The 25,538-nt window shown below is 43.5% G+C and overlaps 1 protein-coding gene and 1 long non-coding RNA gene across 3 annotated transcripts in view; one reads left to right on the top strand and one right to left on the bottom strand.

The window, feature by feature from the left end:
• The window catches only part of LOC138760930 (uncharacterized), a 36,927-nt gene extending 19,082 nt beyond the window's left edge, over window positions 1-17,845 (top strand). The window contains exons 3-4 of one of the 2 annotated variants that reach the window (XR_011355971.1): window positions 1,869-1,954; window positions 16,964-17,845. This is a non-coding gene — a long non-coding RNA (uncharacterized lncRNA). The remainder of the gene's footprint in view (window positions 1-1,868; window positions 1,955-16,963) is intronic. The other variant, XR_011355970.1, reaches the window with a different exon arrangement.
• The window catches only part of LOC138760929 (pleckstrin homology domain-containing family G member 1), a 233,803-nt gene that overhangs the window by 128,289 nt on the left and 79,976 nt on the right, over window positions 1-25,538 (bottom strand). The gene's annotated exons all lie outside the window — the stretch shown is intronic.

Here is a 25,538-nt window from a genome sequence, read left to right as displayed (position 1 = left end):
GATGTAACACTCTTTTAGAGAGAGCATTGATCCGCATCCATTTTAAAGAGAAAAAAATTAAATTTATCATTCAATTAAGGCTGTTGAAAGATCACTTGATCATTTCATCTAGGTGTTTGTGGGAATTTCCATGCACAAAATTAATGACTGCATTTCCGACATTGCACAATAAATACACTTCAGAAAACATTCATTATGCTTTTGGATGTTTCAAAAGGCACAGAAGAAATGATAGCAGGAAGAAAATGGTTCAATTAAATTAGAGGGATTTTTTTTAAAAAAAGAAACAATTGCAGCTGTGAATTGTTTATGAAGTACCACTGAATATCAAAATATGAAGGGAGCAATATTCTATCAGGTATGATCATCTCCAGAGGGAGCATGGACTGAAAAGGAGGAAACATTATTAAAATACAAGAAATAGCAATCCAAGGATTCCTGAATGGAAGTATGCAGCATCATTTAGGGATGGAGCAGTGCCTTTATGGATGGAGGTATATCCCTTTTGTATATGGTAAATGTAAAACCAATTCAGGCTTTATCAAAGACAACTTCATTCACCAAGTCTTTGTCAATAATTTAAAGGATTTGCTTTTATGTAGATCCTTTCACATCCTCAAGCAGCTTCAGCAACCAAGTATTGAAATACTGGCAATACAACATTAAATTTGAGTATAGCCAATGTCCCATGCAAATAAATGTTTCCAGATAATCTTTGGTCTTTCATGTTCTTGAAGATGCAGGTTTTGTTAGGTGTTATGGCACATTGCCAGTAACTCCTTTGATTTATCAGGTGACTGACTCACATGGGCACGAACTGAGTATTCAACAGGGCAATGGGCACCACTGATCAAGGGCACATTTGGACAGCACTACATTCTGGTCACATTGGTCCAAGGAGAGAGGGGAGTTCCTTTGTTTTTCAATGTCATTGGTTCTTTTACATCCAAAGGCACTATCGAGTATATAGTTCTTTCTGGCCGGCACTTGATCATGAAGTGAAACACAAAAGTCTGCAGACGCTGAGCTTGTAGCAAAACACACACACACAGAAATGCTGGAGGAACTCAGCTGGTCTATAGGAAGTAAAGATATATTTTGGGCCTGAACCCTTTTTCAATGTATATTGCAGCTATAGCTGGATCTCCCAGTGGCCTCCCATTTCAATTCCCTGTCTCATTCCCTTTCTAACAGGTCTGTCCATGGTCTCATGCACTGCCAGACTGAGACAACCTGCAAAATGGAGGAACAACACCTAATTTTCCATCTAGGAACCCCCTAACTGGGTGGCTTTAATACTGACTTCTCTGGTTTCCGTTAGGAAACCTTCTTCCTTCCCTCTAGTTCTGTCTCTCTCTCTTCCCTCTGTCTGCTTTCACAGAGCCAAAAAATCAATTTGCACTTTTCCACTTATCACATTATGGCTGTTGGTCTGGACTCCTCCTCTCCCATTCTCCCCCCATCCCCCCCACCCCTAATTTCTAGCCTTTCATTAAGACGCCTGCCGGTTGTCTCTTATACCTTGAAGAAGGGCTCAGGCCCCAAACATCGGTAATACATCTTTACCTCCTCTGGATGCTGCAAGACCAGCTGAGTTCCTCCACATTTCTGTGCATGAGATCATGAGCTCAGCTCACTTCAATAAGGCTAGAGTAAGTAACTGAGTCAGCGCTGATATCAATAATAACAACAATTTACGTGGTGACTCTCAGGAAGATCAGAACTTTGTTCCTTGTGATACTGAATCCTTCAGCTCAGCTTCCTGGTCACACCCACCATTGATAAACAGCAATCACGTGGTGTTCATCAGATTTCTATCAGCATGGCTATGCTGCTAGTCTGACTCGAGGTTTGAATTTTGTGTTAAGGGACCAAGATACAGATGTAAAACTACTTGTCGCTATGTTGTCTGAGAAGACCATAAAAAAAATGAAAATGTCAACTGAACAAAGAGGTGAGATAATCAGACTAAAGCTTGGTCAAAGGCAGTGAGCTTTGAGAGAGGTGATGGCTGGGTAAATTATGTTAAGTGTGGTGCAACTGGGCTGAAGATATGGTTGTTAATAGTGGAAGTGACAATTGTTTGAGGGCCCCTGAGAAAATTCAGGTGTCTTTCCAAGCCAAAGAGCCTGAGGCTCCAAAACATTCGAGAGACACTTAAGAACCCATAGTTTGGTCGGCAGGATGGACAAAATGAAACAACCCAATATCAACCCTCTTTCCTTCTTCGCGGATGCTGGGAGCATTGGTGTTTTTGTTCTCTATTGGAGGAAGGCTGCAACCCTCACTCAAGATGACTTCATAGCTTCCATCTCAAGTTGCCTACCACCACAAGATGCCTCATTTCCTGCATCACAGCAATGAGAAACATTCATTCGGAGTGAAAAATAGTGCACTCAATTACAAAATTAAAATTTTATCTGATCAGTCTATTGAAATTTCATTATTGGTGCAGACACTATAAAAGACACTTAGCCCAATGGGATGGCTGGCCCAATTAGCTGTACTAACTTGACACATAAGTCACCCGAGTAAAATGGATCATGCGAGATGTCCCATGGTTGAGCGCAAGACTAATATAAATGAGCTCTGGGATAGGGAAGAAGGTAAAAAGACTACTGGTCAGTTGGGAAAGAAGGTATAGTTAGTGCAAGAGACAGAGGACTTGCAAAAGGCAGAAAGAAAAATGTTGAAAACTCACAGCAGAGAGAATGAAGGCACCACAGCAGGGGAGTGTACATCAGACAGACTCTAAAGTGCCTATTGATCAGAAGCAGAGCTATTCTGTACACACCTGTCTGGGAGTAGAGTGAGGTTTTAGAAGAGCCTCCTTTAGAAGAGGAAAGGTTGGGGGGTGAAGGGAAATAGAAAACAAGCATAACATTGTATGAATACCAATCCAATACACAGGAGGGTCTGTGTAAACACCAGTCTCCAGTGCACAAGGCCTCAAGCAAATCCCAGCCCAAAGATGTAAGGGGCCCTGTTTAAACACAAGACTAGTTCTTCTCTTGTAAAATAATTGCCCTAACAGCAGAACCCTTGGGGAGAAGCAATTGAAACTCTTCAGAGTGAACCATTTGCCAAGTTAAAGCATTCACCACTTATGAAAAGGGATCCAGCCCAGACATTCATGTACTTTAGTTTAAATAGTCACTAAAAAAAAAGCCATTAAAAAAAAAGTTCATCCTCAGAACTAAAAACATGCAGTCTGATAAATATCAAACTTCCTTTCTGTGACCATGACATTGTATATCTGACTAACTCATCTTTTTTGTATTCATTTCTTTTGAACTTCCCTGATTATTCCTTACTTTGGAATGTTTGAGACCAGAGGTTCAGGATCCTAAAAACACAGGAAAACATTCACTTCAAACTATTCCTTCTCTCTCTCTCTCTCAAACCACAACAGGAAACAAATGTAGCAAGGTTTAGAACTTGGAGCTTTCAAGCAGTGATTACAAAAATATCTTGTATCAAAACTATAGTAATAAACAAGGTTCACAGCTATTATTAATGTCCCAAGATCTCTATTAAATTGAACCTAAGCCACACTGTACAGAGAATTTCACTCCTATTAATTTGGGTTGAGGTGAAAATGATGATATCCAAAGTATATTCAAAAGATAAAAATAATGGTTTTAAAAATGCTCATCAAGTTCCATTTTGCACAAAATGCCAAACTACAAGTGATGGACTGTTGGGAGAGTAACGTTCAAAATTGTGAGTCTTGGGTTTTGAAAAGAACAAGTCTTGCAGTAGGAACAATTTTTCCAGATGGTTTTGCTCTCACTTTCCCAAATCCATTACAAATCAGATTTCTTGTCCATTTATAGTTCTAGTTATTTCTTATTTTATCCATTTGGAAGGGGGGCAATTAGAAAGGGAACTGTAACCAACTTCCTGGCAGTGTTCACAGGCCTACACCAATGACTGAACATGGCAATCCATTAGGGTTAGGCCCTGAGCAGCGCTGTGGTCTCTATGTGCTTCAAAGCCACCACCATTGATCCTGCCCCAAAGTCGTCATCTGTGTCCTGCCTCAATGATTACCACCCTGTCGCAATCACATCCATCATCTTGAAGTGCTTTGAGAGGCTCATCATGGGGCACATCAGGCTCCTACTGCCCCCCTCACTGGACCCTCTGCAGTTTGAATATACTTCCAACTGCTTCATGGATGATGCTCTTAACACCGCCCTCCATCCAGCCCTCACCCACCTGGAAAATAAAGACTCATATGTTCAAATGCTGCTTATTGACTTCAATACCTCAGTACCTGATAAGGAAGTTGGGCCTGCTGGTTCTAAACACCTCCCTCTGCAATTGGATTCTTGACTTCGACAGGGAGACCTCAAGCAGTGTGGATCGGAAACAGCACTTCCAGGACTATTACACTGAAAATGGGGGCCCCCAAGGGCTGTAGCTTAGTCCACTGTGGGCCCCCAAGGGCTGTGTGCTTAGTCCACTGTGGGCCCCCAAGGGCTGTGTGCTTAGTCCACTGTGGGCCCCCAAGGGCTGTGTGCTTAGTCCACTGTGGGCCCCCAAGGGCTGTGTGCTTAGTCCACTGTGGGCCCCCAAGGGCTGTGTGCTTAGTCCACTGTGGGCCCCCAAGGACTGTGTGCTTAGTCCACTGTGGGCCCCCAAGGGCTGTGTGCTTAGTCCACTGTGGGCCCCCAAGGGCTGTGTGCTTAGTCCACTGTGGGCCCCCAAGGGCTGTGTGCTTAGTCCACTGTGGGCCCCCAAGGGCTGTGTGCTTAGTCCACTGTGGGCCCCCAAGGGCTGTGTGCTTAGTCCACTGTGGGCCCCCAAGGGCTGTGTGCTTAGTCCACTGTGGGCCCCCAAGGGCCGTGTGCTTAGTCCACTGTGGGCCCCCAAGGGCCGTGTGCTTAGTCCACTGTGGGCCCCCAAGGGCCGTGTGCTTAGTCCACTGTGGGCCCCCACGGGCTGTGTGCTTAGTCCACTGTGGGCCCCCAAGGGCTGTGTGCTTAGTCCACTGTGAGCCCCCAAGGACTGTGTGCTTAGTCCACTGTGAGCCCCCAAGGGCTGTGTGCTTAGTCCACTGTGGGCCCCCAAGGGCTGTGTGCTTAGTCCACTGTGAGCACCCAAGGGCTGTGTGCTTAGTTCACTGTGGGCCCCCAAGGGCTGTAGCTTAGTCCATTGTGGGCCCCCAAGGGCTGTGTGCTTAGTCCACTGTGGGCCCCCAAGGGCTGTAGTTTAGACCACTGTGGGCCCCCAAGGGCTGTGTGCTTAGTCCACTGTGGGCCCCCAAGGGCTGTGTGCTTAGTCCACTGTGGGCCCCCAAGGGCTGTGTGCTTAGTCCACTGTGGGCCCCCAAGGGCTGTGTGCTTAGTCCACTGTGGGACCCCAAGGGCTGCGTGCTTAGTCCACTGTGGGCCCCCAAGGGCTGCGTGCTTAGTCCACTGTGGGCCCCCAAGGGCTGTGTGCTTAGTCCACTGTGGGCCCCCAAGGTCTGTGTGCTTAGTCCACTGTGGGCCCCCAAGGGCTGTGTGCTTAGTCCACTGTGGGCCCCCAAGGGCTGTGTGCTTAGTCCACTGTGAGCCCCAAGGGCTGTGTGCTTAGTCCACTGTGGGCCCCCAAGGGCTGTGTGCTTAGTCCACTGTGGGCCCCCAAGGTCTGTGTGCTTAGTCCACTGCAGTTTACTCTGCTGATCCACGATTGTGCAGCCAAACACAACTTAACGCACATGTTTCCTGATGACATGACAGCAGTGTGGCTTATCAGTAAGAACAAGGAGGCAGCATACAGAGATGAGGTGCAGACACTAACGGACTGGTGCAGAGCCAACAATCTGTATCTGAATGTTAAAAAAAAACAAAAGAGATGGTTGTCAACTTCAGGAGAGCCTGGCAAGATCACACTTCCCTGACCATTGATGGCTCTATCATTGAGATTGTCAAGAGTATCAAGTTCCTTGGTGTACACCTGGGAGAGAACCTCACCTGGACCCTTAACACCAGTTCCATAGGCAAGAAACCCCAGCAGCACCTCCACTTCTTGTGGAGGCTGAGGAAAGTTTATCTCCCACCCTCCATCCTCACTACATTCTATAAAGGATGTATTAAGAGCATCCTATGCAATTGTATCACCCCTTGGCTTGGAAGCTATAACATCTTGGACTGCAAGACCCTGCAGAGGATAGTGAAGTCAGTGGAAAAGGCCATTGGGGAACTTCTTCCTAGCATGGAGGACATCTACTACACTTGATGCAGGTGGAAAGCAATAAACATTGTGAAAGACTCCACACATCCTGCATGTAAACTGTTCTCCCTTCTGCCATCTGGCAGGAGGTACCAAAGCACTCGGGCGCTTACGTCCGGAGTGGAAAACAGCTTTTTCCCCCAAGCCAGGGGGCTCAGCAGAGGAGTGGGCAGCCACAGCACGAAGAGCTGAGGGACACCCGACACCTGGGCGATCAGCTGGAGGACGAGGAAGGCGGCAGGGGAGGGAACAAGGAAACAGACAAGGGAGAAAGATGGAGAGGTGACCAACAAGAGGATCAAGAGAAGGAGGCCCAACAGACAAGCAGCCCAGGAGGGGAGGACCAACAGCAGGAGGCCCAGCAAAAGGAGGCCCGACAAAGAGATATAAGCAGCTCATCAGGAAAAACAGAAGAGACACAGACACAAAGAAAAGAAGACACAAACACAGGTACAGACACAGAAGAAGAGGAAGAAGAAGACCAAGATCTTCACAGAGAAATAGAAGGTAAAACTGATGGACAGAATATAGATAAAGCCTTTATTGAAGAACAAATGAGATCATGAAAAGAATGGTTATCATTAGAATCTAGTGCAATTAAAAGGAAAATGGAAAGAGCAGAAGATAAAATGCAAAGTTTAGAACTGGTCATGACAGAAATAGGGAAAAGAGTAGAGAATGTGGAAGAGCGGGAAACGGCTGCAGAATTGGAAGTAAATGACAAGAGAAAAATTGGAAGAAAATTATAAAAAAATTAAAGAGACACAAGAGTTGTTATCTCAGAAAATTGATATGTTGGAAAATTATAGTAGGCGAAACAACATAAAAATAGTGGGCCTGAAGAAGGGTGAAGAAGGCACAAACATGAAGGAATTAATAAAAGGATGGATCCTGAAGGTCCTGGGAACATCAGAAATGCAGGAAGAAATGGAAATAGAAAGGGCACACAGAGCACTAGCTCCGAAACCACAGACACATAAAAAACCAAGATACATCTTAGTAAAATTTTTGAGATATACGACAAGAGAAAATAAATACTGGAGTGGGCAAGGAATAAAGTTAGGGAAGATAATAAGCCATTGGAATACAAGGGTCAAAAAATATTTTTTTACCCAGACATAAGTTTTGAACTCTTAAAGAGGAGGAAGGAGTTTTTACATCTTTATAAACAGCGAAAATGATTTTATGGAAAAAAGGTTATAAATTCATATTAAGACATCCAGCCGTGTTTAAAATATTTATACCCGGGGAGCAAAACAGACTATTCTCAGATCTGGAGGAATCACAAGAATTCGCAGAACGTTTGCAGGACAGAAGAAGAGTTGAAAAGATGTAACAAGAATGAAGAACGGCGATAAAATATATATAAAGATGTAAAAACAATGTATATGTAAAGAACTAAAGAGGGGAAAGAGAAGGAAATAAGGGGGGAAAAAGTGTTTTCTGGGGGGGCTGGGGGGAGAGGGAATAGTCATCACTGCAAAATCAGTTGACGCTTGCGAGCAAGATTGCAATCCACATGAAAAGGGGAGTTGTGGTTGCCTGGCAAGGGATAAGGGGCAACTCAGAGAGGGGGGGAAGCATTTGGGGTTGAGGTTTTATTGGATGTGGGAACTGTTGGGGTAGTTTATGTTTTAAATGTGTTGTCGTTCATTGAGTTTAATAAGGGAAAACTAAGAGATGAAAATGGGACAAAGGGGGATGGAGTTGGAAAAGAGGTGTAAGCAGGATACAAGATGGCCACATTGAACTATATGACTATAAACATTAATGGAATACATAACCAAATTAAAAGGAAGAGGCTACTAAATTTATTGAAGAAGGAAAAAATAGATATAGCATTTGTGCAGGAAACGCATCTAACTGAAGTGGAACATAACAAATTAAAGAGAAACTGGGTAGGACACGTAGCGACAGCATCATATAATTCAAAACCTAAAGGTGTAGCCATATTAGTTAACAAAAATGTACCAATCAAAATAGAGGAGGAAATAATAGATCCAGCAGGGAGGTAGGTAATGATAAAGTGTCAGATATACTCAGAATTTTGGAATTTGCTCAATATATATGTGGCTAACAAGGAGTTTATGCAGGATATGTTTTTGAAGATTGCAGACACACAAGGGAATATATTGATAGGAGGGGATTTTTAACCTCAATTTGGATCCAATGTTGGATAAAACTGGACAAAAGACAAGCAAAAAGAGTAAAGTGGCCAAATTTATGGTTAAATCAATGCAGGAAATGAAACTTATGGATATATGGAGGAGGCAACACCCAAGAGAGAAGGAATATTCATATTATTCAAGTATGCACAAAACATACTCAAGGATTGATAGGTTTTTGTAGTCGGCCCATATTCAAGGGAGAGTTAGGAAAACTGAGTATAAAGCAAGATTACTATCAGATCATTCACCCCTGTTATTATCAATAGAACTGGACACCAAGAACATATAGATGGAGGTTAAACTCCATGTTACTTAAAAGGCAGGAATTTAGAAAGTTTATTGAACACCAAATTATAACATATTTTGAAATAAACGCAGAATCAGCGAAAAACAAATTTTTATTATGGGATGCAATGGGATGCAATGAAAGCCTTCATTAGAGGACATTTAATAAGTTATGTGACTAAGATGAAAAAGGACTACAATCGGGAAATAGAGCAGTTGGAAAGGGAAATAGTAAGTACAGAAAAGGAACTAATAAAAAGGGATGATATAACAAAAAGGAGAGAATTGGCGGACAAAAAAATAATATATGAAACATTACAAATGTACAAGGTGGAGAAGAACATATTGAAAATAAAGCAAAAGTATTGTGAACTGGGAGAAAAAAAACCACAAAATATTAGCCTGGCAACTTAAAACAGAACAAGCTAAAAGAACTATATTGGTATCACGGAAAAGGGACAAACAAATTACATATAACCCAATAGAGATTCATGAAAACTTTAAGGAATTTTATGAACAATTATACCAAACTGAGAACGAGGGGAAAGATGATAAAATAGAGGAATTTTTAGCTAAAATTGAATTGCTGAAATTGCAAGAAGAGGAACAAAACAAACTAATAAAACCATTTGAAATAGAGGAAGTACAGGATATATTAAAAAAGCTGCTGAACAATAAAACACCAGGAAAGGATGGATTTCCAATAGAATTTTATAAAACATTTAAAGAGTTATTAATTCCTCCTCTCCTTGAAGTAACGAACCAGGTAGAAGAAACACAAAACTTGCCAGATTCATGTAAGACAGCAATAATTACAGTAATACCAAAGACGGAGAAGGATCCATTAACACCAACATCATATAGACCAATATCTCTACTTAACTCAGATTATAAGATAATAGCAAAATTATTAACAAACAGATTGGCCGATTGTGTACCAAAAATAGTAAAACAAGATCAAACTGGATTTATTAAGAAAAGACGAACAGCGGATAATGTCTGTAAATTTATTAATCTAATTCATGCAGTTCAAGGAAATAAGAAACCAACAGTGGCTGTTGCTTTAGACACAGAAAAAGCCTTTGACAGAGTAGAGTGGAACTACTTATTTGAACTTCTGTAATACTTTAATCTACCAGAAAAATATATAAATTGGATTAAAGCATTGTCTCATGGACCACTGGCGAATGTAACAGTAAATGGATATGTATCGAGCCAATTTAAGTTAAGTAGGTCAACTAGGCAGGGATGTCCACTATCTCCCTCACTGTTTGCTTTAGCAATAGAACCATTGGCAGAACTGATAAGAACAGAAAATAAATAAAAAGGATAAAAATAAAGGAGAAGGAGTATAAAATCAGCTTATTTGCAGATGACATCATAGTATACCTAACAGAGCCAGAGATATCAATAAAAGAATTACATAAGAAATTGAAGGAATATGGAGAAATGTTGGGGTACAAGATCAACGCAAATAAAAGTGAAGTGATGCCAATGAGTAACGCGAATTATACAGAATTTTAAAAAGAATCACCATTTAAATGGTAAACACAAGCAATCCAATACCTAGGTATCAGGTTAGGTAATAACTTAAGCCACTTGTACAAACTAAATTATCAGCCACTAATAAAAAATTGCAGGAAGACTTAGAACATTGGAAAGAATTACCACGAACATTGATATGGAGGGTAAACTGCATTAAAATGAATGTCTTCCCAAGGATACAATACTTATTTCAAACGTTACCAATTCCCTTAACAGAATGTTTTAAATGAACTAAAGAGAATAATAAGGAAATTCTTGTGGAAAGGGAGGAAACCGAGGGTAGCGTTAGATAAATTAACAGAGAGGTATAACCAAGGTGGTTTGCAGTTACCAAACTTTAGAAATTATTATAGAGCCGCACAATTAAGGTATTTATCAGATTTTTACCAGACAAGGGAAAAACCAGACTGGACTAAGATAGAACTAGATAAAATAGGGGAGAAGGTACCAGGACATATACTTTATAAGTGGGATGAAAAGTTGGTGCAATATAAAAGCTCACCAGTACTGCATAATTTGCTTAATACATGGAAGAAGATCCACTTAGAAAGGAAAGAAATGAATTTCCAAATACCAAAATTATTATTGATGCAAAACCCATTCATCCCTTTTACAATAGATAACCTTTCCTTTAGAGAATGGGAGAGAAAAGGAATCAAAAGAATAGAAAATTGTTTTTTGGGAAATAATTTATTAACATTTGAACAGTTGAAGTACAAATATGGAATAACTCATGGTACAATGTTTGTAGATCATCAACTGTAAGCTTATTGGGAAACAGAATGAGATTACCAGAAGGAAGCAGCTTTGAATATATGATTACAGACACAATGATAATTAAAAGATTTATAATGAACATGTACATTAAGCTGCAAGATAAGGAAAATGATTAAATAAACTAGAAACCCAAACAAAAGTGTGAAAAATATTTAAACATAAAGATAAAAAATGAAACATGGGAAAAGTTATGCTCTGGAACTATGAAGAATATAATAAACACAAGGATACGCATGATGCAATATAATTGGTTACACAGGGTATATATATTACTCCTCAAAAATTAAAAGAATGGGATTCAACATTGTCGGATAGATGTTTTCACTGTAAGAAGGAAATGGGAACAACAGTACATGCAATCTGGGCATGTGAGAAATTGAAAAAGTTTTGGGAAGATCTAAATCGGGTATTAAATAAAATCACAAAAAGCAACATACCAAAAAATCCAGAGATCTTTCTTTTAAGTAATATAAGTAAAGAATTAGACCTCAAACTGGATGAAGTCCAAAAAAAAATTATGATAGCCTTAGCTGCAGCAAAAAAAATGTATAATGTCAACTTGGAAATCAGAAGAGAGTCTGAGAGTACAGCAATGGTACATGGAAATGAATCAATTTATTCCATTGGAAAAAATAACATAAAATTTAAGAAATAACATCACAGTATTCGAACAAATTTTGGAACTGTACATGGAACTCTACTGTAAACCTCCACCACCTAAAATGGCAGAATGAGTAGAAGACGAAATGACTTGATCCAGTGTGTAAAAGTAGATGACACAATGTCATTGTGTGATGACATTGTTTAATGGGTTTATTGTATATGTTGAACATTTAATGGGTTTGGAGCGGGGTGGGAAGGAGGGAGGGAGGAAGGGAGGGGGGAAAGAAGGGGAGAAAATGCCACTGTGTATATTTAAGAGGGAAATGTTTGTATGTATTTTGATTGATATGGTTCACAGTGTGAAAAATAAAAAAAATTAAAAATGATTAACAAGCAACAGTGTGATAATGGAGTTCAAACAAGAAATTAGACAGTTGCTGGGGTCTTGTACAATACACAAATGTGCTGGAGAAACTCAGCAGTTCAAGCAGCATCCATAGGAAGTAAAAGGTAGTCGATGTTTCGGGTCTATGCTCTTTGTCGGGAATCTACTCTCCTCCCCGTCTCTCCACCTCACTCTCTTTCTTCAGTCACTGTTTTACCAGCCTACTCTCTGGCCATCCTCTCCTTCCCATCCATCCTTTGCTCTCTTGCACACTCTCTTTCTCCTTGCCCTCCCTCCCCTCCACCCTACTGCTAGGCTGGAGTTAAGTTGCCATGCATTGAACAACTTCCCATCACTTCTGAAATGAACTTCAGTCCAGATAGGAATTTACTGGTGGTACATCTCATTGCTTGAACTTTTTATGTCAATCCCTCTAAGGCCTGAGAATTCTGAATGGAAGGCAAACTTTTCTTGAACATCAGCGAGAAAGATGAAATTACTCAATGACTACTTTAATATCACAAGCAGCAGAACAGCTGTCCATAGTGGTCAGAAACACTCAAGAAATCAGTGAAATAATGTATCCTCAAGTTAAAGAAAAAAAAGTACAAAAATTGGGTGAATTGCAGTAAGATTTAGACAAAGAAAAACACAATGTGATCAGAGAATTTTGGTTAAATATCCCAGAACAATTACCAACTGTTGCCAGTAAAACGTCAGGCAGAGTTGGAAGTTTCCTTTCTGTGATTGGGTGCACAAATTGTCTGGTTTGTGAAATACAGAACATTTGTTGCTGCCTTTGCCATGGACATACAATCTTGTGAATCTTCTGGGGAGGTGAACAGCAATCTCTTTTTCTTCAAACAGTGGCTATTCACCAAACAGCAATTCCCTCATTACAGATTGCCAAGTCTTTTTAGAATAATATCTACTCATCAACAAGAGTATAACCATTTACGGAGCAGAAACAGGCCATGGACTTCTAACTTGCCATTATTTTGTCTGAAAACTCTGGCTCCAAACCCATTGCTTGATTGAAAAAAAAAGAAAACTTGTGTAGATTTTGTGAAAATATTTTCTTTGCACTTAACTCAGGATGCATTCAAGATGTCTTGAGCCCCAAACCACAGGCTGAGAGAGTAACAGACAAGGTTTGTCTGCATCGAATCTCTCAATAACAGGCTGCCTGGATTTTTGAAGCCAATTACAAGCTCTCAAATAATAATAGTTTGAAGATGGGGAAATTACAAGCAGGGCTTAAGCTTATATAAAAATGTTTGTGATGTCATTTGTGTACGAGGAGAAAGCAGAGTTGAAAGGTTTAATTTATATTCCAGGACCTCTGCATCATAGTTCAGTTGTGTGATCTTGAACCTAATTACATGCCAGGAAATAATTATTCACACCCACAAATGTTAGAATAGCTTTGAACATTTGAGAAACTTTCTTCAGCAGCTCAGAACAATGGATATAAAAATTATTAATTTGTTAATTAAATACTGTTGAACGTCAAGGATGAGGTGGGGGCCAAGTTTAGCTCAATCATTCCATTCCAATTTCCCAGCATAAATCAAGCTGCCATTCATACTTTGCACACAGGCTAAACACATGCACAAACCATTCAAAAAAATAACAGGGGCAAATGTTAACATTACTCCGAATCAAGTAATGAGTCTGTGGTGATATGTAATTATCCCAGTAGGTCACCAGGGGTCATCCCGGTGACCTTGTATATAAAGCAGTCCAGAGCTACAGTCTAGCCTTCCAGGTTTGTCTTGCAGAGAGACAAGACCTCTTAGTGTACATATAAGTTTATTAAAGCTGTCTTATACTCGCACTGCTGGTGTGGTTATTGTCAGTAGAGAGTCAATAATAATTGTATGGTGGAAATTGCTGGAGAAAGTAATGCTTCCTCTACACTGAGTCTTCAGCACATCACATCAGGAGTTTTGCTTTGTTTGAGCAACAAAATGTCAGGCACATTAGCCTTGAAGAAGAAGCAACGTTAAGTCAAATGAATCAAGCAGATTATTAAATTATAAGGATACTTACACCATCATGTCCTTTGAACAAATAACATGGGAGAGGAAATTGAAGAAGCTCAAACAATTGAAGGATTTGACTGGTAGAAGTTATTTTTGTCTGTTCAAGGAAGTTGAAAGCATAATTTGTGAATGCTTCTTCAATGCAAAAGGTTAAAAGAAATTGAAGAATACTCCCAAAAAAGGGATAGAAGCTGGGAACCATTTACAGCTATCGAGCTCCAAAAAGAGCAAAAATAAACAATCTGCAGGGAGCCTGTGTCAAGCAGCATCCATGGAGCAAAAGAATGGTTGATGTTTCAGGTCCTTTTTTTTTAAAGATATACAATACGGTAACAAGCCATTTCGGCCCATGAGTCAGTGCCTCCCAATCTACACCCCATTAACTGATACCCCCAGTACGTTTTTGAACAGAGGGAGGAAACCCATGAAGACATAAACTCCTTACAGACAATGCCGGACCTGATCGCTGGCGCTGTAAAGGCATTCCACTGCCTGTTACGCCAACCCTAAAGGATCTGACCAAAATGTCGGCAGTTCTTTTGCTCCCACTGAATTCCTGCTCAACCCACTAGAGTTCCTTCTGCAGATTCATTTTTACTCCTGATTCCAGCATCTTCAGTCTCCTGGGTTCCACCTGCTGCCTTACAGGATTTGCCTCTTTAGGCAAAGGCTAGGAGAAGGTAACTCTGACTTCAAGTCCCCGGGCTCGGCTCACCCAGCCGTCAGTACCTGGAAAGGGTACCAACTATGGGCAAATAGCACATGTCAGTCTGGCAGCCGGGGTTGGCAGCTGTGACAGAGCACGGGAAACAGTTTCCCTAGCGGTCTGCAGCAGCAAACTCGGAGGGCGAAGGATCGGTAAGGACAATGGCCAGCGAGCACTTGCAGAGGAATCTCGTGTCACTCTGGCTGTCGTGCCTCGCACTTCGCCAGGCCCAGTGGCATGGGACCCAGAGGGAAGCATTTATCCTGGGCAAGCACTCGCCTCCAAGTCCTTGCCCCGGCACATGGAGCCTAAAGCTCCATGGAAAACAGAACAAAAGTTCTGTGAGGACAGAAGAGCTACAAGGCACAGTGTTCATCTTCGCTTGCGAAGGGATGGGCCATGAGAGAGAGAGAGAGAGAGGGAGATGAGAGAGTCTCCTGTGGCTCAAGCTCAAGGTGGATTGGTTTTGCAATCATCAAAAACACAAGATGGTCAAAACAGGTACAGGGCCATGGGACATGAAAGGCAGGTAAGTGAAATCAAGATCTTTTCTTTGGCTTGGCTTCGCGGACGAAGATTTATGGAGGGGGTAAAAGTCCACGTCAGCTGCAGGCTCGTTTGTGGCTGACAAGTCCGATGCGGGACAGGTAGACAAGGTTGCAGCGGCTGCAGGGGAAAATTGGTTGGTTGGGGTTGGGTGTTGGGTTTTTCCTCCTTTGCCTTTTGTCAGTGAGGTGGGCTCTGCGGTCTTCTTCAAAGGAGGTTGCTGCCCGCCAAACTGTGAGGCGCCAAGATGCACGGTTTGAGGCGATATCAGCCCACTGGCGGTGGTCAATGTGGCAGGCACCAAGAGATTTCTTTAGACAGTCCTTGTACCTTTTCTTTGGTGCACCTCTGTCACGGTGGCCAGTGGAGAGCTCGCCATATAACACGATCTTGAGAAGGCGATGGTCCTCCATTCTGGAGACGTGACCCACCCAGCGCAGCTGGATCTTCAGCAGCGTGGACTCGATGCTGTCGACCTCTGCCATCTCGAGTACTTCGACGTTAGGGATGAAAGCGCTCCAATGGATGTTGAGGATGGAGCGGAGACAACGCTGGTGGAAGTGTTCTAGGAGCCGTAGGTGATGCCGGTAGAGGACCCATGATTCGGAGCCGAACAGGAGTGTGGGTATGACAACGGCTCTGTATACGCTTATCTTTGTGAGGTTTTTCAGTTGGTTGTTTTTCCAGACTCTTTTGTGTAGTCTTCCAAAGGCGCTATTTGCCTTGGCGAGCCTGTTGTCTATCTCGTTGTCGATCCTTGCATCTGATGAAATGGTGCAGCCGAGATAGGTAAACTGGTTGACCGTTTTGAGTTTTGTGTGCCCGATGGAGATGTGGGGGGGCTGGTAGTCATGGTGGGGAGCTGGCTGATGGAGGACCTCCGTTTTCTTCAGGCTGACTTCCAGGCCAAACATTTTGGCAGTTTCCGCAAAGCAGGACGTCAAGCGCTGAAGAGCTGGCTCTGAATGGGCAACTAAAGCGGCATCGTCTGCAAAGAGTAGTTCACGGACAAGTTTCTCTTGTGTCTTGGTGTGAGCTTGCAGGCGCCTCAGATTGAAGAGACTGCCATCCGTGCGGTACCGGATGTAAACAGCGTCTTCATTGTTGGGGTCTTTCATGGCTTGGTTCAGCATCATGCTGAAGAAGATTAAGTGAAATCAAGATAGACATCAGTTATCTGCATCATGGACAGAGTGTTTTATTTAAATAAAAACAATCCAAAAGAAAAAAAAAATCAACCACACACCTTAAAAATAAGTTCCAGTCTTTGCACTTGTTTCTTGGTATTCACCAAGGACTGAAAAAAAATGAATTTCTGCTCCCTGACTATAATCATGAATGTCTGCGATTTGCCATTCATGTCTTAATGACATATCAAACTGCTGCCTGGACAGAAGGAAGCATCTTTGGTCATTTGGAAGGTTCACGGGATTTTAAACACGTGGGATGAATGACTTGACTGTGAACTGGACACGATTCTCATCAAGGCCACATAAATATCGCTGTGAGTTATAATCAAACAAAATCTCAGTACTTCCCAGGCTGATTAGTCTACCTTAGATTATTTGGTGACGCAATCAAAAGCATCCAAGAGACTGGTTTATTTCGAGATGTTAAGAATAATAATTTACTCCATTCCTTTCTTCCAGGAATTGTTAACTTTTCTTCTTTCTCTCCACAGATGTTGCCAGATCTTCTGAGCATTTTGAACATTTTCTGTTTTTATTTCTGATTTTAAACATCACCAGCACTTGGCTTCATGAAATGCTAGCTGTTCTTAAACTGGTGATGCTGACCCATCGCTTTCATCGTTAACTAGTTCCATCTGTTTTATTCGAGTCAAACAGGAAAATCTGCAGATGCCAGGGTCTAATGCGATATCCAAAATTGCTGGAGAGTTTGCAGGATTGGGGTCCTGCCCAAGTCTAGTGTCAGATGAACAATGAAAATAGTTTTCTCAGCATATGCCCATTATCTCGAACAAAACTTCATCCAAAGTGGCCTCATTTATTTTTGTTCCAATAAAACAAATCATTGCCCCAATGCCCAATGATCTTTAATTCATCTGTTTTCAGTGGTCATCTGAAAAGGTCACATTCCTAGAATCTTCAGAACAATTCCAGGAGACTGGCAATCCACGGAAATTCCAATCATTTTGGAAACATCTGGATCCTTGATCAACAGCCAATGTCATAAATATGTAATAGATGTGGGAAGTGCATGTAATGTGCAGCTGGAATTTAGACTGAACAATGACTGGCAAATATTTTCCAAAGAAGTTTATGGCATACATGACGGATATGGGTATCTTTACCTGCACTGGGCTCAGATTACCAGAGATGAAAGCTGTTGGTTGACTAAGTGTATCCAAAGCCTCAGGCTTGCTGGCTGGCTCTTAACATCTCCCTCCCCACACAGCATCCCTACTTCCTCATCCATTCCACAAGATGGAAGCAAGGAGATCCACTTGCAAATATTTGACTGAAATCCATACAAGATTAAGGAAGGTGTCTTCTTCGCAACACATGTCCCCGCAATCTTGGGCATTACAAATGAAACCACAGTCCACAAAATTGGCCCAGTGCCAAACATAAACGCTGTTTTATCAGGTTGTACTGGTACAATCGGATGACAAATAAACGAACTAAAACTGAACTTATACAGATGAGCACTGGAATTTTCCACTAATTCTGCTCTTCAACAGGGTTTCAGTGGGGCTTTAAAATAAAGAGGAATCCTCTGAGTAGATCCAAAAAAGTGGATGAACAAAACAATAACCCCTTTCAAATTACCATGTAAAATGGGGTTAACCAGGCAATTTGCTCAGTTGATGACCCAGGTGCATGGCTGTTTGAAAGGGTCCAACTGGGTCAATCTGGTTAAAACCCAACCGGGTCAAACCTACTTTGGAGGTGGTCAGGGAACCCAGTAAAACTTACTCGGGCACCCTCCTTCAGCGATTTGAAAGGGGAAATGGCCGACCCAGTTACTCTGGTGATGTCAGCACTTGCATGCGTGCATCACAGGGAAACCAATGACTGGCTCAATGCAGGATGCTGTTGCAGCACTGCCTCGACGTGCTGCTGCCACGAATGGTTGGGGGTGGCGCGAAAGGTGGGGAGGGGAGCCGTGATATGCTGTTGCTGCGAAGTGTCGCTCCAGTTCGTGGCAATGGCTCAATGTGGGAGCAATAGCCGTCTACCTTACCCATAATCTCCCATGCTGCTGGAATCATTCTGGAGCTGGTAGAGCAGTTCCAGCAATGTGGTGGATTATGGGTAAAGAAAATGGCTTTTGCTCCTGCACCGTTGTAACTGCAAACCAGAGCAGCACATCACAGCAAGTTGTGGCAGCAACCACTCTTCCCCCACTATATGTGGCAGCTACTGGGGTGGAGACTGATGGGATGAAAGTTTAGGAGAACTTTACTTTAAACAGAAAGTGAACTGGCTGTGTGACATGTCACTCACCTCATCATCACAAGGCTGGATCCCCTTTAATTTGCCCGGTTGGTGATTTAGCAGGTAGGTTAGGCTGCTACTTGAAAGGTGCATCATGCCCACAGGACTCCGTAATCTCACCCTGGCCCCAAGAGGGCTACCTAGGTGCTGCAAATTGAAAGCACCCATTGTGACATCAAGGAAACCCAATTCTTCCCCTGAAGAAGACACCTGCATGGTCACAGCTGAGGGACGGAGGATCCTATCCAGGGTGAACCCACACAACAGCAGCTGGACCAGATAACATACCTAGTATGTGCTGAAGGACTGTGGCCCAACTGATGGAAGTCATAATGGACGTCTTCAACATCTCACTGCAGCAGTCCACTATCCCTGCAGGATTCAAGGCAACTGCAATCATCCCATTGCCCAAGATAGCGATGATAGCTGGACTAAATGACTAAAGTCATATAGTGCTTTGAGCAACTGGTAATACAACACATCAAATCACCCATTCCAGTGGCATCAGACCCTTCTAGTTTGCCTACCATTCAAACCAGTTCACAGACGATGCTTTAGCCTTGACCTAAAACCTTTGACTCTTTTCTGACCCACCTATAGAACGATGCCTCATGCGCCAGGCTGTTGTTCACTGACTTCAGCTTGGCATTCAACAAGATTATACCCCAGACCTGGTATTCTCGCTGGAACTCAACACCACTCTCTGCAACTAGATTCTGCTTTTCTTGACCAAAAGACCATAGTCATTCCAGGTTGGTAGCAAACCCTCAAGTCCCATCAGAGCTGTGTGCTCGGCCCGCTACTGTTCAAGCTGCTGACTCGACTGTACTGTTTCAGTTCTAACAGAATCATCAGATTTGCGGATGATACAATAGTAGTTGGTCTCATCGGCAACAATGTTGAGTCGGCTTACAGAGAGGATGCTGGGAGGCTTATAAAATGCTTCAAGAACAACCACCTGAGTCTCAACATGTATGGTTGTCAGGAGGATGAAGGTCAACCACTCCCCATTACACATCAATGGCTTCATCATGGAAAGCACAAAGTTCAACGGTGTTCATACAAACAGACAACCTACCCTGGATCTACAACACCTCATTAGAGAGGTGCAGCTGTGCCTACATTTCATCAGGCAATTGAGGAGGGCAAGGCTACCAGTCCTGATCTTGACAACATTTTACAAGACAACATTCAAAATGTCCTGTTGGCTGCATCATTGTGTGGCATGGTGGCTGCAAAGCATCTGGTTGGATCATCAAAACGGCTGAGAAGATAACTGGCGCCTCCCTTTCCTCTATTGATGGCATTGACCAGGAGCATTGCTTAAATAGGGCTCAAAGAAATATTGAGGATCCCGACCATCCATGACATAGGATCGTTGACCCACAATATCAGAAAGGAGGTACAGGAGCATCAAAATCAGGACTGCCAGGCTGGGAAATAGCTTCCACAATGAAACAAGTAAATTATTCCAAAATATTTATACATTCATATTATATTTTTATGTATACATGTGATTATTCTGTGCTGTGTACTGTGTAAGTGAATGTATGGGCACAATGGTCTGGAGAAACATTGTTTTGTCTGGTTATAGATGTACAGTCATATGATTAACTTGAACGTGAATTTTGCCTGTTATTTTTCATTGACACAGGACATTTTAAGTCTTGCTTGATGATGGACGACTGTCTGATTGAAGTGCTATTTTAGTTGAAGTGTATTTGCCATAATATTAAATGGGCACAGTGGAGTTATTTTGCAACTAGGTTATCTCTAACATCACATTCATCTGTGTAAAGAATGTAGGATTACAATGAAAAGGAAGATTGATTAGCACCAAACAAGGGCAGCATGAGAGGACTATTATGGAGTATATTCAGGAGCCTGATGGCTGTGAGGAGGGAGAAGAAAGTGTGACAGGTGAGATGAGTCCTTCAGTATGTTGGCTGCCATTCCTTGGCAACAGGAGATGTAGATGGAGTTCATGATGGGAGGGAAGTTTGTGTGTTGTTCAGAGCTGGAACAATGCTTCTTCTAATCTTGAGTAGAGCAGCTCCTGTCCCACACTGTGATGAATCCAGCAAGTGTGGTCTGGCTGGCTGGCGCACCTGTAGAAGTTGTTGAGGGACAAGGGGGATAGACTGAACTTCCTTAGTCTTCTGAGAAAATAGAATCGTTGGTGCTTTCTTGACCGTCATATTAATGTGCTTGTCCCACGTCTGGTCACTGGAGACATTTAATCCTCAGGACTTGAAGCCATCTACTTTTTCCATGTCAGTGCCATTAATGTGGACCCGAGTGCAGACCCTGTCCCCTCCCCTGTAGTGAATGAGTTTAGTAGAGACTGTGACCTTGGTGTCCAAGTGTCCCAGGGCTGAGTGGAGATCTCGGGAAATGATTTGTTTGGCCAATAGACAAATTAAAGAGGTGAAGGTTAGCTGGGAGGATATGAGCCAGGACCTGGCTCTCAAAGCATTTTATGACAGTAGATGTTAGAGCCACAGGTCAGTTGTCATTGATACTTTATACTGCGCTTTATAAGCCTTCTCGAACAAAGTGGGGACTTTGACCTGTTGGAGAGAGAGATTAAAGATGTCTTTGAATACATCCACTGATGATTCGTGCAGGCTCTCAGGACATCCCAGAACTCCACCTCGGCCTGTCTCATTCAGTGAGTTCCCCCAATGGAAGGTCATCCTGACTTGATCAGAAATTAAGACATTTCAGCTTTAATGGTACACTTTTTTTCAAAAATTCACACTTGTTCCCTAGTTCATGGCACATTCTGCAATGTGCAAAGGGAAACAGTGAGGGGAAGGGCAGGAAAATGGGCGTAAAACATTTCTGAACAGGTGTAGCTTGTAAAGGAGGATTTGGCAACTCAAACCAGGCAGCAAAATAGAACGTTCTTCAATAATCCCCCATCTGAAATGGAAACCAGACCATATCAAATTGACAATGTGTCTGATCTCTTTACAAGAGATTTATGAGAGGGGGGGGGGAGAGAGAGGGGGGGAGAGAGAGAGAGGGGGGGAGAGAGAAGGGGGAGAGAGAGGGGCGGGAGAGAGGGGGGGAGAGAGAGGGGTGAGAGAGAGGGGAGCGAGAGAGGGGGTGAGAGAGGGGGGGAGAGAGGGGGAGAGGGGGGGGAGAGGGGGGGAGAGGGGGGGAGAGGGGGGGAGAGGGGGGGAGAGAGGGGGGAGAGAGCGGGGGGAGAGAGCGGGGGGAGAGAGCGGGGGGGGAGAGAGGCGGGGGAGAGAGCGGGGGGAGAGAGCGGGGGGAGAGGCGGGGGGGAGAGGGGGGGGAGAGAGGGGGGGGAGAGGGGGGGAGAGAGGGGGGGGAGAGAGGGGGGAAGAGAGGAGGGGTGAGAGAGCGGGGGAGAGAGCGGGGGAGAGAGGCGGGGGGAGAGAGCGGGGGGAGAGAGGGGGGGAGAGAGGGGGGGAGAGAGGGGGGGAGAGAGGGGGGGAGAGAGGGGGGGGAAGAGAGGGGGGGAGAGAGGGGGGAGAGAGAGGGGGGAGAAAGGGGGGGAGAAAGGGGGGGAGAGAGGGGGGGGAGAGAGAGGGGGAGAGAGAGAGGGGGAGAGAGAGAGGGGGAGAGAGAGAGCGTGGGAGAGAGAGAGGGGGGAGAGAGAGAGGGGGAGAGAGAGAGGGGGAGAGAGAGAGGGGGAGAGAGAGAGGGGGAGAGAGAGAGGGGGAGAGAGAGAGGGGGAGAGAGAGAGGGGGAGAGAGGGGGAGAGAGGGGGAGAGAGGGGGGAGAGAGAGGGGGAGAGAGAGGGTTGGGAGGAGGGTAGAGCCAGGGGAGCAGGAGGGGAGCCGGCAGAAAAAGAGGTGAGGGGGTGGGGGAGCGAAGGGGTAAGTGGGGAGAGGGGAGGGGGAGCCAGGGGTAGGGACTGCTGGCAGGCGAGGGAGTGCTGGGGAGTGAGGGAGTGCTGGGGGGGGGCGAAGGCCTTCAGAGTGGGAGTGAGGCCTTACAGAGGGGGAGTGAAGGCCTTACAGAAGGGGAGCACGGGCCCTTACAGACAGCGTGCGATTAGAACCCCGGTTCCGATTGCTGATGCTGTAACCATCTTGCGCTAACCGCTATGCTAAAAATCTATTCGTACTTTATAGCGTTAATGTCATCCAGACACGTGTGGCATGAGGGAGCTCCCACTGAGAATGGAGACATGTTCACATTAAAGCAACTGGCACCATATGGGGATTGTAAAAGTTAATGAGAAGAGCCACAAAATTAGAAGCAAATCAAGGAAGATATGAAACACGTGTTCTCTGTGGAATACCATCGGGGTGGGGGTGGTGTGGAGTCTGAGAAATCTATAGTGTTGGAAGCAAACACCTCAGAAGGAAACTCACACTGATGCATTATCTCTTTTTAACATCTTAGCCTAAATACATCATTTCTGACCAGCACCAAAGTCATGATTACAACCTTCTGACTTCAAAGGTGCACGACGTTACCCTTCTTCTACCTTTGCTAACTTTCAAGCCAAAAGAGTACAAAAAGTTATATCAAGTAGATGCGGAGTAAAGCCAATCAGAATTTCAGGTTTTCCAACACGTTCAGAGGCGAATCATTTTAATTTCAGAAGGAGTACACAGATATGTAATCTCCTCTGTTCTGAGGGACCTCAAATATCTAATTTCCTCTCCACCAAGCAACCCAGAGGCAAGACTGTACCAACGCCAAATCGACTTGTAAACAAAAAAACTCACGTGAAATGCTAGGTAGCTCTAAGTGATCTAATTTAACCTCGTTTCTTGAAATCTCGTGTCTGGGAAATTGTTAAAAGAAAACATTTTAATGAGAGATTAAATAAGTTTTGCGACTTATCACCTCAAGGGCAGAAGTGAATCAGAATGTGAACTGTTGTTTTTGTTGGCTGACGACAATTCACTAACCAAGGCATTATTCAACAAGGGAGCTGTCCACGGCTCTTAACCATTGAACTGCTTAAATTTATCATGTTACCGGTCTAATAATCAAAGACAATCGCATCAGATCCCTCAAATGCAGTCAAGGGATTAGCATACTACACACATGAGCTAGACAAACTCAGCAGGTCAGGCAGCACCCATACACAGCAACAGACAGTCGGTGTTTCGGGGCTGAGCCCTTCCTCAGCAGTGCCAAAATTAAGGCAAACACCTGAAATAAGAAGGTGGGCTGGGGAAGGAGCACAGGCTGGCAGGTGATGGGTGGGTTCAGATAAGAAGGGCAAAGCAGCCGAGAAGTGATGGGGGAGTGGACAGAGGGATGAGAAAGATGCTCTGTGACAAAAGGGAAGGGAAGCTGGAGGAAGAAGATCAGAGGGATGAAGGGAAGAGGGAGAACAGGGAGGGAGGGGTTAGCATAAATCGTAGAAGTCGATATTGATACCATTTACTTTCAAGAGGCCAGGATTTCTTTTTGAGCATCATCAACTATGTTTTATAAATTTGCTGGTTCAGAAGAAGTCACAAATCAACAGAAAGAAATTTATGGCATTTTGGATTTTCAGAAGGTGTGTGATAAGGAGGAGAATATTGGGGATCGATAATATTCACAGTTGCAGACAGTGCAGAAAATGCGTAATGTTCTTTTGGTGATCCTAGAGCAGTTTTATGGTGAGGCCCAGGGTAGTGTGGGGAGATCGTACTTGTACCTGGAGGTGCTGGACTTCAGGCTTCTGGACCTCTACTTGAAGGGAGCAGCAAGAAGAGGTTGTGACCAGGGTGATGAGCAGAGGGATGTGTCCTTGTGCCAGAAATGGAAGTTGAAGGTGAAGATGTAACTCAAGTTAGAAAGGCAAACAGTACATTAACCTTCAATGCCTGGTGGTTAGAATTGAATTTTAAATTAATTTAGAGATACAGCAGGGTAACAGGCCCTTGTGGCCAATGAGCCCACGCCATCCAAATACACCCACATAACCAATTAATGTTCTAACCCAAACTTTGTTGGAACATGGGAGGAAACCGCAGCACCTGAAGGAGAGAGATCTGTGAAATTTGAGCCCAGGTCACTGGCACTGTAATAACATTGCACTAATGGCTACATTAACTGTACCTCCCTTCGATGATTTACTCTGGATCTACACTGAATGTACTTAAATAAGAGAGATCCATTTTTGAAAGATTGTGGAACTAAGAGTTGAAGCTTGGGGCAGGACAACTATTGCATTGAATAACAGACTTGAGGAGCTCAGCAATGATCATGTATCCCACTTTCTTGTGTTTAAATCACCAATAAATCTATCTAAAAGTTACCTTTAGTCACACATCATGGTATGCTGCCCTAATACCCCAATTAACCGACAACCCTTGCATGTCTTTGAAAGGTGGGAGGAAACCGGAGCACACAGAGGAAAACTACGCACACACAGGGAGAACATACAAACTCCTTACAGACAGCACCGGATTAAAACCAGGGTCACTGGCTACGCTAACCATGTCTCCCAATTCAGTAACACAATAGGGACATCAATGGGGAATCCAAGTCCTCAAGAAGACTGCACTTTATCTCAAGGAAAGCGATAGAGAAAGAAGGGTAAATATTCAAAACATAAATGACATGATGATCCTCATACAGGCACTCATGTAGAAATAGAGTGGAGAAGGGCCTATCCTATGTATCAATATGAAATAGTTCCAGAGTTCCTGAAATTATGAACTGTTAAATAAAAAAATACAGTCAAATCAAATTCATCTTCTGCCTACTAATGTAGAGCTTTGATGCTGGACACTGCAATGGGTGTTTTCAAATACACAGAAATGACAAGGAAAACATTGTCCCAAGTTACTATTCTTCATGCACTCAAAT

Source organism: Narcine bancroftii, chromosome 4 (assembly GCF_036971445.1).
Source record: "Narcine bancroftii isolate sNarBan1 chromosome 4, sNarBan1.hap1, whole genome shotgun sequence".
Taxonomy (NCBI): domain Eukaryota; kingdom Metazoa; phylum Chordata; class Chondrichthyes; order Torpediniformes; family Narcinidae; genus Narcine; species Narcine bancroftii.
Note: the sequence above shows the minus strand (reverse complement) of the source record. Positions and strands in the feature narration are given on the sequence as shown.